Source organism: Malurus melanocephalus, unplaced genomic scaffold (assembly GCF_030028575.1).
Source record: "Malurus melanocephalus ecotype Western Australia unplaced genomic scaffold, MMel_1.1 scaffold_195, whole genome shotgun sequence".
In the NCBI taxonomy this organism is placed as follows: domain Eukaryota; kingdom Metazoa; phylum Chordata; class Aves; order Passeriformes; family Maluridae; genus Malurus; species Malurus melanocephalus.
The window spans coordinates 232,355-248,194 of NW_026623427.1; positions in this window are offsets into that span (position 1 = coordinate 232,355).

A 15,840-nucleotide genomic window follows, 5' to 3' on the forward strand; every position below is an offset into this window, starting at 1 on the left:
TCTCTTTGAAAAAATAAGAAAAAAAGATTAATGTAGGTAATTTTTATCTCAATAGTAGATCTTGTTCATAATATAAATGCCATCAAAGAGGACCTGGACAGAATTGAGGTGGGACTGTGTGCAGCTTGTGGGGTTTAATAAGGCCAAGTGCAAGGTCCTGCAGAAGTCCAAGGGAGTCACAAACATGGATACAGGCTGAGTGATCCTTGAATTGRCATCAGCCCTGAAGAGAAGAACTTGGGGGTATGGATGGATTAAAAACTGAGTATGAGCCAGCAATGTGTACTCACAGCCCAGAAAGCACATCATWTCCTGGGCTGCATCAAGAGAAAAGTAGCCATCAGGGATTCTCTTCTTCTACTCTGCTCTTGTGAGGATCCACTTTGAGTATTGCATTCAGCTCTAGGGCCCTCAGGATAAGAAAGACAAGGCTCTGCTGGATTGGATCCAAAGGAGGATGGAAAAGGTGATCATGGCTTGAAGCATCTGTCCTGTGAAGACAAACTGAGGGTTTATTATGTTTGTTCAGCCTGAAGAAGAGGCAGAGCTGAGGAGACCWGAGTGCAGCCTCCCAGTACATTAAGGGGGCTTAAGGGAAAGAGRGGGGGGGACTCTGTGTCATTGAACACAGCGATAGGAGAAGGGGCAGCGGTTTTAAACTGGAAGAGGGACAAAAGGCAAGCATTWTTTTACTATGAGGATGGTGGAATATTGGAAGAGGTGGATGCCCAATCACTGGAAGCATTTGGGATCAGATCGGACTTGCTTAACCTGAACTAGTGGAAGACTCTACTGCCTATGATGGAAAGGTTGTAACTGGATAATCTTTAATGTCCCTTCCAACCCAAATCATTCTAGGATCCTGTGATCTAGACATACCTTTATGCTGTAGAATGGCCCACTCCCTGGAAGCAGATGGAGCATGACAATTTAGAATGTCATCTTAAAGTCTCAAACAGGGATATCAGGAAGCACTGGCTAAGTTACAAGAGGTGAATTCTCAGCTGTCATWTTTCAGAAGCTCTGGGGCTGATGTCTCTAACTGGCCAAGTTTAGAAGCATGTCTGAACTTTAAATCAGTTTGAACCATTTCTGGCATAAATACTACCAAGGATGCCATTACCCACAAAGTCCACCATTTTTCAGGTAAAACAGAGGAATAAGATTAGACATGGAGCTTGTGGAGGACCCAGTGAAATATCTCTATAATTTCAACTCTGATCAATACTGATACAATCTGTCCTCACAAAGGTAGTGCTGCAAGTGGCTATTGTGCCTCAAGATAGGATGATCTGTGCCATATTATACCCACCTTATCTTTTTTCTTCTGTCATTTCTCCATCTATAAAAACATATACTTCCAAAACATATAATAATATACTTTCAAAACAGAATCAGGAATAGATGAAAACTCATGGCATATGTACAAATTTACTATCACTTTCTTACAATATTTACTGGAAATTTAGAATACTCAGGAAGAATAAAAAATATATTGTAATACAGATGAAGATATATATTCTCTGTATGCATTCAAAGCAGCAACTAATCTTTTAAACTTATCTGAATGTTTTATCATTTAGTTCCTCATAAAATAATTCATGAGGAAAAAGGGAGCATGTTATTTTAGCACAATCATAAGAAAATAAGCATATTTTTCTGATGTTTTAGTTTTGGGAGCTGGGAATTTTTTCACAAAATATTCACCATTTAACTCCATAATTTCACATTCCATGGTATAATTCAAATGCTCATCTTTCTTGTCAGTAAATATTTGTTGTTCCTTTTTTATGTTTCTATTGTCTGAAAATTTTGAAATTTTTTCCATGAAAGATTACATTGTGAAGAGTTCAACAGCTTTCATGAGCAAAATTGAAATTTGACACATATTGGAATAAGTGTTTTCTTGGTATGTAATTTCACAGAATGTATCATTACTGTTGTTATTTCAAAGTGATCATACCCTGCTCTGTTGGCATCTAAAGCTCCCTTTAAACCCAACAGGCAGGAATGTCCTTTGAGCTTGCAGTCTCTATCATTTATCTTAGGCTAAACATTTATATAAAGATTTTAAGCAATTACAGTTCACTTCCTTCTGTTGTCTAAGACCCCTAGTGATTTCTTGGCAATTTTTGTGTGTGCTCGCTGAAGGTTTTTTTTTTTCCCAGATCCTTCATTAGCTTCAGAAATCATAATGTGTWCTTTAGTTCAAATCGTATGGCATCTAATTTATTGTAGCCAGAGTGAATATGGTACATAAATGGGTAGCTTTTATAACCTTGAAATAAAAGAACATGTCACGCTGGGTTTTTCACTTGTCTTCTCTTACAGTTTCTATCATTTGCATGCAATTTGGGGGTTTTAGTATAAACATTCAAACAGCTTCCTGATAAACTTCGTGTTGATAACGCCTACCTGATAGGGWACAAATTTTATTAGTGTAATCTTTCTGCTGGGTTTAGGATTGACCCTGAATTTCATATTGTATTTATTTTGTATCCCTGTTGATTCTATAAATAGCATKAGAATCCCTGGAGCTGTGTGAGTTTTAGTTTTGTTAAAAATGTGACAAATTTTACTTTTCYCACAGTGTAGAGAAATAACATTGAGGATCAAATGTACTTGCATAATAGCAGCCATGTATGTTTGTATCCAAAAGTATACAATGAGAAGGAACTCATTCCACTTTTAAACTTTGCAGAAAATTAAGACTATAAAGCAATTTAGGATAAAAAAAAATCTCTTCAAYTTTCATATTCTGCCCTAGTACCTGATTAAAAGGAATTCAACCACACTGTGCTGCTTCTCAAACATCATTCAGGAGGCATCTATTTTAAAAACACTTCTGTGTCTTGTTGGTGATGAAACTAGTTTATCTGATTCTTGCAAAAAGGAATTACCGACTGGATTGTATTAATTTATCTGCAAACATGTCAGAAGCTGAATATTTATAATGGATTTCAACACAGTTCCCTGAGGAAAAACTGCCTGGCAAAGCATCATGCATCAGACTAAATATGCATGTAAGGTAGATTTTCTATTCCTTAAAAAGTCTGCTCTGATACATAAAATTCCGTGGCTATGAAGAATAAGTCACAGGTTTGTCAACAAGGGAGTTTGGTCCCTCATTTTTAGTCTTAGAATGCTCGTTAGGTACTTCTAAGGTTTCAGTATTACTTTACCTCACCAGGCACCTAACTAAGGCCATCAGCAAATTTRTTGAAATACATTCAGTTTAGCCTTGTGCATCTTTTGAGAAAAGGCATAGCCAAATTATTTATTTTTCACTATAGTCAGAGACAGGCTGGGCTACCAGAATGGGTTTTGGGGTTTTTTTCCCATTAAGTTGTGAAAGTCTTTGTCCAGCTGTTTGAATGAGTCACCAAGAGAATAGTGATATATTATATTATGAATAGATATATAGTGCTTGTCTGTGTTTATGTTGAACAGGGAATAAACTGCAACTCAACTGAGATGTGTTTTGAAATAATCCCTAAATATAAAACACTTTAGCAAACCAGTCAGCAATTTTCTCTGTGGATTAAGGACAAAGGAAAAAGGCTGGAGGTTAAGCAGGAAGCTCCTCCATGGTCGGGTCCCTGATTTAGGAATACTGGGATTTCCAAAAAGGACACAATAAGGCAGAAGTCACTGAGGCCTGGTAAGACCAATGAGCTGCTCTCCAGCTTTTCTTCTTTTGTCCTCACCTGTCCTTTAAGCTATATTTCCCTGAAAGGGCATTTATTCCACTGGGAAAACTCTGTTTGGTCTTTAAGATGTCCACATCACTTTCTTGTTTTCTGGAGGCTAAAGGAATGATGCAATTTACAGGCCGATGGGTTTTAGACCTTTGGCCTTAAGAACTTTTAATCACAATGCTGCCRTATTTTTTTTGGCCGGGAAATATTTTCACATCTAGCTCCTGTTTTCCTGGCACTGGAGAAGAAGGGTGYTAAATGGGGGGCATTATATATAATCTTCTGTGCCTTGTAAGTGAATGGGAATAACCTTCCTAAACCTGCCTGTTAACTACTTGATGGCCCCAAAAACACTCTGGCCACATGGTTCAAAGTAATCATCCTAAGGCTTGCTCCTAYGAGCTTCTGCTAGAGCAAATAAGCCATTTTGCTAATTAGCAAAATACACAGTGATTAAATTTGTAGGTGTCTTTAACAATGAAAAAGTACAGTTTAGAGACTCATTGTATTCTTGGATGTGTTAGGGCATTTTCTGAGTTTGAAATTATTTTTATTCAAGTGAATGTTAAAAATGCATGCATAGAATGAACTAAATTCACATTGAGACAGGGAGCAACAAKAGAACTCCCACACGGATATCTAAATTATTGAACACAAAGAAGAATGTTTTGCAACTTTGATTAGGGAATTGTTAATAGAATGTAGGTCAAAAACCAATTAAAAGTGTCTGACTAGAATTTTTGATTAGCCAACTATTAAAAACACTGAGTATTAAAAAATATTAAAAGATGGAATGGATCCATAAATATGATTTTTTTCTGTGCTCTGGATACAATGTGACAGTTTGAGCAGCAGTWAAGCAGTTAAGTTAGCGATCAATTACTAACTTCAGGAACGGAGAAATTGTTTGGCTGATAAAAAGTGTATTCAGCCTTTGACAAATACTTGGCTGTCACTATCATTTATTTGAAATACCACTGTAGCAACCCTAGCTCTGSCTTTTATTTTTTGTATCTTTCAAACAAATAAACTATGTATGGTGTTTTTYAGTCAGACTTTGAAGTTCAATCCGTTTTGGCAATGAACTGGTACTTCACAAATAGTAAAAATGCAGTTCCAGCTGTTACTTATCCTGYAGAACCATTCTCTTATCAAAAAGTCTTACAAAACAAATGAGCAGTTGGATGTCTGGTAAAGTTTTGTAWAACAGCAACAGTGTGACAATAATAGGACATAGCAACAATTCCAGCACTTCAAAATACTGGGAAAAAAATTCCACAGAAGAAATATGTATTTATCTGATTTTTGATCAACAAAAAAAAATGTGTTTAGCATACCTCTTCAYCCTGTCCTCACTTGTATCTCCAATAGTAATAAAGATAATTCCATTTTATTAGGACCTTGTTTCAAATAGTGTTTTGCCAGTCAAACCTGACAGTGCATGCATAAAGTGCTTARAATTCTGCCTTTAAAATTTAGTAAGCACCATTCTTTTCCCATAGAACAAACAAACAAGCAAGCCAAAACCCTTATTTTTTTGTTTGTTTAATTTTCTTTTTTTAAAGAAAGTCAAGGAGCAAAATAATGTTTGATGTTACAAGAAGRATATTAAAGACGAAATATTCTTTCAAATTATGAATTGAAAATAAGTTTCAATTAATCCAGATTAGGAAATCTTAAATGGAAGTGAGACACTGAAGAGATTGTTGTGCATGAAATATACTCAGTTTAACAGGATTACCAGTAATGATATGCWCATGTTATGAAGAGAAAATTTCAGAGGAAGTGTTGGAAGGATTTCAGGGCACAATGTATGTCTCATTTCTTTCAGTGTAGTATGTTTATTCTTTCATAAAAATCCAATAAGAGTGACAGTGTTGTGCCCTGATAGACCGGTTGTGGCAGTAAATCCATGAAACTTCAAGAAATRGCCTATATTTTAAAGAAATAAATATTATTGTAGGAAGAGAGATATTATAAAGGCAAAGGGGGAAGGAGTGCACATCTGTTTAGCATTTAAAAATCGTTTTGATGATAAATATAGTATTTGTGTTACTGATTTTTAACAGATACTTGTATAACTTTATTCGCAAAACAGAAACTTGAGATACCATGTATATACTTGTTCATCACTGAAACAGTTCAGGAGCCAAATCAAACCTKCTGGAGAAGGTAGCTTCAAAATAATTTTTTTGGAAGAATTGATAGCATTACATTTGGACATGGTCCTAAAAACACCTTCACAAGACCTGAAATCAGTGCAGCACAGGTGTTTTAATTTGCATCATAAACAAGGAAAACCAARCATGATATAAATGATCTGCTTTATTAAGAATAGAGTAGACTGGAAGCCAAAGGAGAAGATTTACAGCATTTGAGCATACTGCAAATAGATAAGGCACATGAGCTTTTTTTTCTGGCCTTGAATACAGAGGAAAAATATGTTTTTTTTTTTGTTCTCCCTTCATAGCATCTAGCCCTGGACCGCCTCTGATTCTGAAAATTGGAATTATCTTTTGCATGTACTGTTTTTAATAAAGTAATRTGGATACTCTCTTGGAGCTCCCCACAATGAGATTTTTCACAACTGAAGGCATAGTAGGCATGTGAAAGATGTTCTGGATGTGGTACGAGACGTTGGAACAGCTGAAGGTGCAAAGACTGCTATAATAGTGTTGGAAGACTTGCAATGATGACAGGGTTCCAGTTTGGACCAAAACTGCCCATAGATGTTMATTTCTTCCAAATAGTTTCCCTTAAACTGTGCTTGAGAATTGCCCAGAAGCATGTTGATGAGAAGGACCAGGACTAAGCCAGGAGCTTTGACAGAGTCCCTGCTTGATGTTCCTCCTTCCTCTTTTATATATGACATGACTAAAGGGGTTAGGGCTAATCTCAAAGAGCTGATCCTTCAGGCTCTTCTTTCATTAATGACAAAAGAGTTCATAATTGACAATAGTTTTCTATTCTGGAATTGTCTGTCTTTCTTCATTGATTGTAAGGAACAGTATTTGCACATATTTTTCCAACTCTCTGAAATAGCCTTAAGATGTAAGTAGACCATAAATGTAGAAAACATTATGATATTGACAAACTTAATTTAAATTTGTTGTAAAACTTAGATGGGAATAAGTAGATTTTGTAATATCCTCAATTTACCTTGAGGGAAGCAGGACCATATTCAYATTTTTTTGGCTAATTCAAATGTTACAACTAGCAGGCTAAATGTCAAGGAAGCTGTTGATTTTTATAACGTTTTTCAAATTCCTTATCAAGATTGTCAGTACAGCTATGATATCTGGATAATTCTGACTAGGAGATACCCAAGTTACTAGCCATGGTCTTTAGATTGGGCATGGCAATTCCAGTAATTTCTGTAAATCAAAGTGAGGYATGTCAAAATAGAATATGCTCCACACAATTTAAAGATGAGAGACRTCTGTGTGTATCTAAGAAGCTCCTGGTATTTGGTTTCTTTTAAAAAAAATGTTTAATAATGCTAAATAAGCTTGAAAATAACCAGTTTCCATTTTWGTTTTCCCCTGTGGTGACTATGAACTTTCCTTTCATTTCCCTCCAGAGACACAGCTGGAAGCCATGTGGACACCCTAGGATCTCTAAAATGGCACTCAAAACCTATTCTTAGGCAACTGAACCCACTATTGGATTAATTYTGTTTACAATTCGAATTTTACAGGAGATGCCAAACAGACCACAGCAAGCACCAGCCCAGAAAATGAGCTATACATTTCTATTGATCTTTTTTTACATACATGAGTTTTCCAAGGGAAATGTTTTGGTTACAAACTCCTGGCCATATATGTAAATTTCCAAATGAGATTTTGGCTGCCTTTGCCCCTACAATAAAATTAGAGCTGTTGAGYCACACAGAACTCTATTGTTTTTCATTTTAATATATTAACACAGAATCACATCATTGTTAGCATTGGAAAGGACCTCTGGAGATCATSTAATCCAACACCTCTGCCAAGRCAGGGTCACCTAGAGCAGGGAGCATAAGAATGAATCCAGTTGGGTTTTGAGTATCTCCAGAGAGAGAGACTCTGTGACCAACAGAGGTTTGGCAGTCTGYTCCAGTTCTCTTCCACCCCCAGTATAAAGAAATCCTTCCTCATTTGAAGTGAAATTTATTGTGTTTTAGTTTATTGCCATTGCTCTTGTCCTGTCGCTGGGTACCACCAAAAAGACTCTGGCACCATAATCTTGGCACACACCTTTGAGATATTTATGTACMTCGATCCTCTCTCGGTCTTTTCCAGACTAAACAGGCCCAGCTCTCTCATTTCTCCTCATAAGAGAGATGCTCTGGATTCCTCATCATCTTTGTGGCCTCCAGTGGACCCTCTCCAGTACCTCCTTGTCTTTCTTGTACAGAGGAACCCAGAACTGGACACAGCACTCCAGATGTGACCTCACTAGTGAGTAGAGGGGAAGGATCATCCCCCTGGACCTGTTGGCCATGCTGTTTCTGATGTATCCCAGGATACCACTGATCTTCCTGGCCACAAGRCCACACTGCTGGCTAATTGCCAACTTGTCATCCAGCAAGACTCCCAGGTCCTTCTCTGCAGCGCTGCTCTCCAGTAGGTCAGCCCCCAGCCTGTGCTGGMACTTGAGGTTATTCCTCCCCATCTGCAGTACCMTAYACTTGCTCAGYATTTATCCCTGGTGAACGCAAATGACTACAAACCTTCAACCTGATCCTACTCMACTGATCACAACTCTGAGCTCTGCCCTTCAGCCATTTCTTGTTCCACCTCAGTGTCCATCCCTCCTACCCACATTTCCTGAGCTTACCTWTGAGGATGTTTTGGCAGACAGTGTTAGAAGCCTTGCTGAAGTGGAGGCAGRCATCCACTGCTCTGTCYCCATTGACCCCTGTCAATRTCCTGCCATGTCACTGTAAAAGRCTCAGATTGGTCAGTGTGATTTCCCCTCAGTGAATCCAGGCCGGCCATTCCTGAGCACATTCTTTTCTTTACATGCTTGGTGATGACCTCCAGAATGATCTGTTCCATCACCTTTTCAAGGATGGAGCTAACACTGGCTGCTATTTTCCTGTGCCCTCCTTGCCCATTTTTGACAATGAGARCAGCATTGGCCTTCCTMCGCTCCTCYGGCAATTTTCCCATTCTCCATAATTTTTCAAAGATGATGGAGGGCTGCAGAGAAACAACATCTGCCAGCTCCTTSAGCAGCTGTGGGTGCATCCCATCAGGGCCCATGGATCTTTAATCTGCTTAGATGACCTGTATCCCAACCCTCTATGACCAATGGGACATGATCTGCAGGAGCTTCTGGTGTGTGAAGCCTTGCTGGCCTTCTGACAAATATCAGGGTGGTTAAAGTCCCCCRGGAGAACCGGGACCCATGACCATGAAGCTATTTCCAGCTGTCCACAGAAAGCTTCCTCAACCTCCTCCTCCTCTTCCTGGTCAGGCAGACTGTAGTGAACACCCACAACAGYGTCACCCATATTATCATATCTCTTAATTCTTACCCATAAGCTCTATCTCCATCTTTGCCTGGGTAGAGTCCAATACATTCCAGTTGTTCTTCACATAAGGAGCAACTCCACCACCTCACGTCTCTGACCTGTCCTTTTTATAAAGTACATGGCCATCCATGGCAGCATTCCAGTCACGTGAGCTATTCCACCATGTCTCTGTAATTGCAATGAGATTATGGCCCTGTGGCCTCACATAGATTTCTAGTTCTTCTTGTTTATTCCCTCTGCAGCATGTGTTTGTGTACAGGATTTCAGAGAGGTAATGAAGCATGAAGGCTCCCTAGAAGGGGTGTAAGAGGAACAGCAAGAATGTGTTTGCTCCCTGAATTCTTTACTGTACCATTCTTCTGTGCCTAAATTARCAAACTAATTTACTTAGTTTATTCTTATTACCATTATCTCCTTTAGCTTTCTCAACAACTGAAGAGAAAAGCCATTTGAGAATACATCATTACCTGTAAGAATCCACAAATTACCCTTCTGTTTTACTACTTWTAAAAGTCAGCTCGAATTTTTGTCACAAAAGTCCTGGAATATATGTGTAGCTCTTTCAGAAATAATTATACTCCCTTTTGTAGGTATTACTCCCTTTTTAGACAGCATGGTCTGAATAGATAAATTGGTAGTGTGACCTCTAACTGTCACAGTGTGCATAAGCTAAAGAGAAGGCTGCAGAGAATAGATCACCTGATTCAGTGAGACTGATTTTTTAAATTCTCAGTAGAGATACATGTAGGTGTGTTGATTCACTGAATTATTACGCAGAAAAAAATACAGAGCCARGGCACAAGCAATTCAACTTCATGTGTCTTCAGTGAAGAAAGCAATGAGAAAATTTCTGATTTCTTACCACACACTTATAAAAGCCCCTTGCAATTAAAACTTAACCTTGACAAATCAATAAGTATAATTTATTTTATATTAAAAATAAGGGATATAATACCTACAAAATTTCTGTTGCAATAAGTTAGATGCAGAACATTTTGATTTGAGATTTGATTATCAATAGCTATTTATGCTTTCATTTTCAGAGATTGATGTTGCTATAGAGACACAACCACTATTTTAAAGTAATTTAATTTGCAGATCATATTCATRTCTCTTCTGAAGTCTGTCTGGAGCAAGACTACATGCTCACTCCCTCAGATGGTGCACATTGAATCTGCCTTAYCCTCCTCACTTCCTCACCTACAGGGGAAGGAGAGGGGCCTTTTCACTTCTAAGGCCAATATGTGTGTTGGTGTTTTGATTTGTTAATGTAAAAAGAATGGAACTGAGCCAGAAAGTTTCTCTGGTGCCTATGAGAGAACCCAGAGAAACACTGCCTATTACTCTTGCCTCATGTGCTTGGTTAGAAAAATTCATATTTTTGCATGTAACATATGCACATGAACAAACACAAAAGGTCAAGTATACATCTGGCAAATAGAAATARTGTAAATTTAGCAGCTTGGATCCATCTAAATAATATGTAACTTGGGGATACTTTGTTAAAAAAATATCTTTTCTCCTCAGTGTTATGCAAACTCCCAAGTCACAATATGGTGCTATTGTACAGACTCTTAAGCTTTGCATTTTAAGTATTAGAAAAGCAAGTAGACACCTCTAAGGCTTGAAATAATAACAGAGGTATTAAATAAGCATAAGTAAGAACAAAGAATGCTACCTATCTGCTTTAATGCAGTTATTCATAGCTATCCTTTTTTGTCTTACTGTACTTAAAAACAACATGCTGTAAAAATAATGATTCTGATTCTGGTTGATGTATGGCATGCTCTGTGTGCGCTTTGATAATACACATGCTGCAATAAGCTATAGTGCTATAAATATTCTATGAACAGTTACGATCTTTGTCCGAAACTGGTAGGATCTGACACAAATCCCAGCTGTAGGCAGCCSATGTGGAACCAGGATTTTGAGCATTTAAACACTGAGGAGTAAGAATTGCTTCTATTTGTACCTTTGCTTATACACAATTGGCTGTTGCATAAGTATGCTCACATCTTCCTCAGTATTGAGTCACTCTCCTTTTGTGTTCTTTTTTTCTTTGAAGTGCACATCTTCGCAGCATTGTTATGCTAYTCCCACCCATGCATACACACACTTATGGGATTTTTTTTTTCCCCTGTGCAAATTTAAGTAGCTATATATTATATAAATATAAATAGCTATATATAACCTCATGCACACCAACATGTGCCTATGAGCTATGGCCCATGCTTTTACAAGGCACAAATGGAAAAGCTATTAAGAATCCACATAACCTTAGAAAAATTGTTGTTTAAGACCAGAGGAAAAAGATGTGTAAGCTGCTTTGTGGATGTAATTTTTCACATTATCCCCCAGATTGCTTAACTGATTAATCATTTTTACTTTTCAATATATACATTAAAAATCTGRTCACTATTGTGATAATAATATAGGAATGCTTAGGATGAATAGCTTGAAGCTCTCAGCTTTTTAAGTGCTGAAGATGTGATAATGTTATTCTTGTACTCTGACACTTGTTTAGTTTGGTCTTTTTTTTCAAGAAAGCTGCCACCACATGTATATAATTACCATGAAATTTTATTTCTATATCTCATTAATTGTTTAAACTTATTCATTTTTTTAGCATCTCTACCCACAGAATCAGCAGAGTGTGTCCCTGTCATACAATCAGCTTTGGGACAATCTTTTGGGCACTATGGGGTTACCTGCCTATATTTAGACATCTAAATCCTACCTTGTGTCATGAAAACTCTTGCCCGGATCAGCCAGAAACTAAAAAAGCCTGCGTCCAAAGAGTCTCATAGGAGTCAGCTATATTGTCTACCAATTTGCTAATTTGAACAAAAGCACAGTTTATCTTCAAAAGGAAGTGATCTTATGACCCTGAGCTTGTAAGCATATTTTATTTACTTTTAAGTGTTCTTCAATGAAATRTCCTACTGACTTGAAAGGTTCAGTCTGGCAAATTAGTCTTTCTCTATTTCTGAAAGGTTCTCTTATAAAGTTTTGTTGCTTTCATGGAAAACAAAGTAGAAGAATATTTCATCTCAAGTCATCTTTATGCATATTAGACTGACACTAACTCACCTTTGCTTTAACTGCTACATCAAGGCTGTTCAATGTCCAGCCCTGCTGTAGCCACATCTAATCTGACCATGCTTKCAAGGGATCCACTGATAGTAAGATGAGAATCCCTCACTGATATGCTTCAGAAGCAGAGGAGGGACAGCATGTTATTGAGAAAAATTAAATGTTGAATGGGGAAGGGTTCACAAAGTGTGCTGATGAACAATCTCTGCAGAGGGAGCACTTGGAAGACTCCAGGCTCTATGACAGCTAAATGCCTTCCTGGATCATTCCAGGATATCCAACCTTCAGCCGCTCCTTCCTCTTGCTGCAAATTAAAATCTGAACAAGGATATTTGTTTAATATGTTATCATGATCATGTTTTTTTAAACAAGAAACATATTTTATATTTGATGGAGGGCAATCTTTTGTCATTTTTTTCTGGTATGACAGAAGACCGGTGTACTTACTTGCTAAAAAATTATAGAAACCGAATCACAGAATGGTTGAGGTTAAAAGGGACCTCTGGAGATCATCTGGACCAACACCCCTGCTCAAGTACAGCCATCCAAAGATGTTTGGCCAGGACCCTCTACAGACAGATTTTGACTATCTATCTCCACTACCTCTCTGGAAAGCCTATGCCACTTCTCAGTCACCCTCACAAMCAAAAAATACTTTCTGATATTCACAGGGCATCCCCTGTCTTTCCCATTGCCTCTGGTCCTGTCACTGGCCACCACTGAAAACATTAACCAGACTGACCCAAAGGTCTTCTCTAGGCTCTATAGTCTCAGATCTTTCAACCGTTTTTTGTAGAAAGATACTCCAGTCACCATCTTCATGGACCTTTGCTGCACTCCCTTTGGTTTGTCTGTGTCTCTCCYGTACTGGGAATGCCAGAACTGAGCACAGGACTTCAGGTGTGGCTGCACAGTGCAGAGTATGAGGGCAGGATCACCTCCCTCAGCCWGCTGCTGTCACTCCCCTAATGCAGCCCAGGATACCATTGGCCTTCTCTGGACCCAYTCCTGACTCCTCTGAGCCTGACTCCTCCTCATGATTTCAYATTTAGCCCAATGTGCAGAAGGACATCAAGGTCCTTTTCTGCCAAGCTGCATTCTGGCTRTTCCAGCATATACCAGTGCCTGCAGTTGTCCCTCCCCAGGTACAGGACTTTGTGCTTCCCCTCATTCAACTGCRTGAGGTTCCTGTTGCCCCTTTTCTCCATCCTATCAAAATCCCTCTGGCTGGCAGAATATCTTTCTCACATATTAGCTCCTCCTGCCAGTCAGATGTCATTAGCAAACTTGCAGAGGGTACACTCTTACCCAACATCCAGATTACCAAGGATGTCAAACAGGACTGTACCCTGTATTGTCCCCTGGGGAACACAGCTATAACTGGTGTCCAACTTTGGGCTTTGCACTGCCAGTCAGCGCTGTTTGGACCCAGCCAATAACGCAGTTTTCAGTGCATCTCACAGTCTGCTTGTCCACCGGTACATGAACAGTCTCTTTATGGGCATCTCACAGTAGACAGTGTCAAAGATGTATCTCAAATCCAAGTAGTGTCCACCACTCTCCCCTCATCTACTCGGCCAGTTGCTTCATCTTACCAGTTTATTAAGTTGTTCAAACACAACTTCGACTTSGTGAATCCATGCTGAGTACTCCTGAAGATTTTTCTTTTTATAATGTGCCTGGAAATTGTTTCCAGAATCAGCTACTTCATCATCTTCCCTGGAAATAAGGTGAGGCTGACCAGTGTGTAGTTCCTTGGGTCCTCCTTCTGCCCTTCTTGAAGACAGGTGGTGACATTTACTTTCCTCCAATCTTTGGGCAAAATTTATTGTTGAATCTGGACTTAAATAAATGTKCTCTGTATGCTCTTAAAATAATAGAATGTAACTTCAAATTCAGTACGCTCAGACACCAAAATAATACAAAGGTTAATGTTTTGTAGGCATCACTTTATCATAAGGGAAATTTTTGTTTGCTGTGCTAATTTGCATTTCAATACTTCTCTTGTTACCAAGTTTCCAAATTATTGTCTGCAGGCASTTCTGTATGTCACTCAAAGCATTATAAGAAATCCTGAAAATAAATATATTTAGAGAGTAGTGTAGTGTCTTATTACCTATGAAAACTACACTTATTTATTTATGTATTTGAAGCTGTAGGAAGAACAAAGCTAATATACAATCCTTGCACAGTACAAGCCATGACTTATTCTTGCAARTGTCTGCATATGTGTTGTAATGGTATTGAATCTGCCTTATCTTTGCAGGTAAGGAATAATTTTATACTTGCTTGAGAATAAAYATTTATCAAGTACTCAGGATTAATTTTAAGGGTAAATTAGAAGTTTTCTTCCTGAACAAGGGGGTTCTGAAACAGCCTTCTCACCAAATTAGCAGAAACAACAAAGGCAGTTGTTTTTAAAAGACACTACTTGCTTTATGGATTGACTAATGTAATTGCAGGCATGTAAAGAACAGAACTCAACCACTCAGGGTATGTCCTTTGCTCTTATTTACTAGACTTGTGCACATATATGGTAAATAAATTTATCTTTGTTTCTCAGTGTTTGTGGGATCAGAGATTTAATACCTGTTGGTTAGTTCATTTTTAGGAAGTCTGYTATCTTAAATTAAAAAAACTTAATGTAAAAATTTGTCCTTCCTTATGTATGTAGAGATTCTATCTCATTACATCTTGTAAAACACTTTTCAAACTACTTACAAAAGTAAGTGCATAAAAGGTTAACGCAATACTTATTTTTAGCTTCACATTCCTATTAAAAAAAATGCAATTTGACTGTATTCATTGTGATTTGAAACCAAATAAATAATGAATAGTTCAAGTGATAATTACCTTATTTCAATATTTACAGAAAACTGGCACTTCATCATCATCATCAAAGCACGTTGAGAATTGTCATTATCTACACAAGTGTCTGGTTTCTATAAATATTGAAATTTGGTAATTATCTCTAGCGCTATTTCTTCCTTATCTACCTTTTAGAATTGAGCAAATAGAAACATAATTTAGTTATTAACATTTTCCAAATACATATCTGGTTTCATTTTAATGAGAGTGCATATGTAAAGAAAGTAAACTGCAAAATAATGTCAATGTAATGGAATTTAATATCTTTGTATCAGAGGCATGCAAAAGAATGAGTTATGCCAACAGCTAGATTTAGCCTGAGACTATTTCTAAAAGGCAAGACCTCTTCACTAAGAGACCCAGATGAGAAAAAGCAGCCATTGACATATATGGATCATGAAATAAATCCCTGTTTTTTCTCTCTATCATGTATTGAGCCAGGCTGTACAGAGCGATTTAGCGTGCTTCGCCGTGCCAAGCAAAAAGATGACATTTCCCCAGGTTGTTATTTCTTTTACGTCCTTTTGGGAGGTGTTAGACAGGACCAGACTGAACCTGTCCATACACTGCAATTGTGTTTTCCCCCTGTGTTAGTCTCTGACCACACTTATCTGTACCTCAGATTATCAAGAAGAATTAATCTGTAACAGAAATGTATAGAAA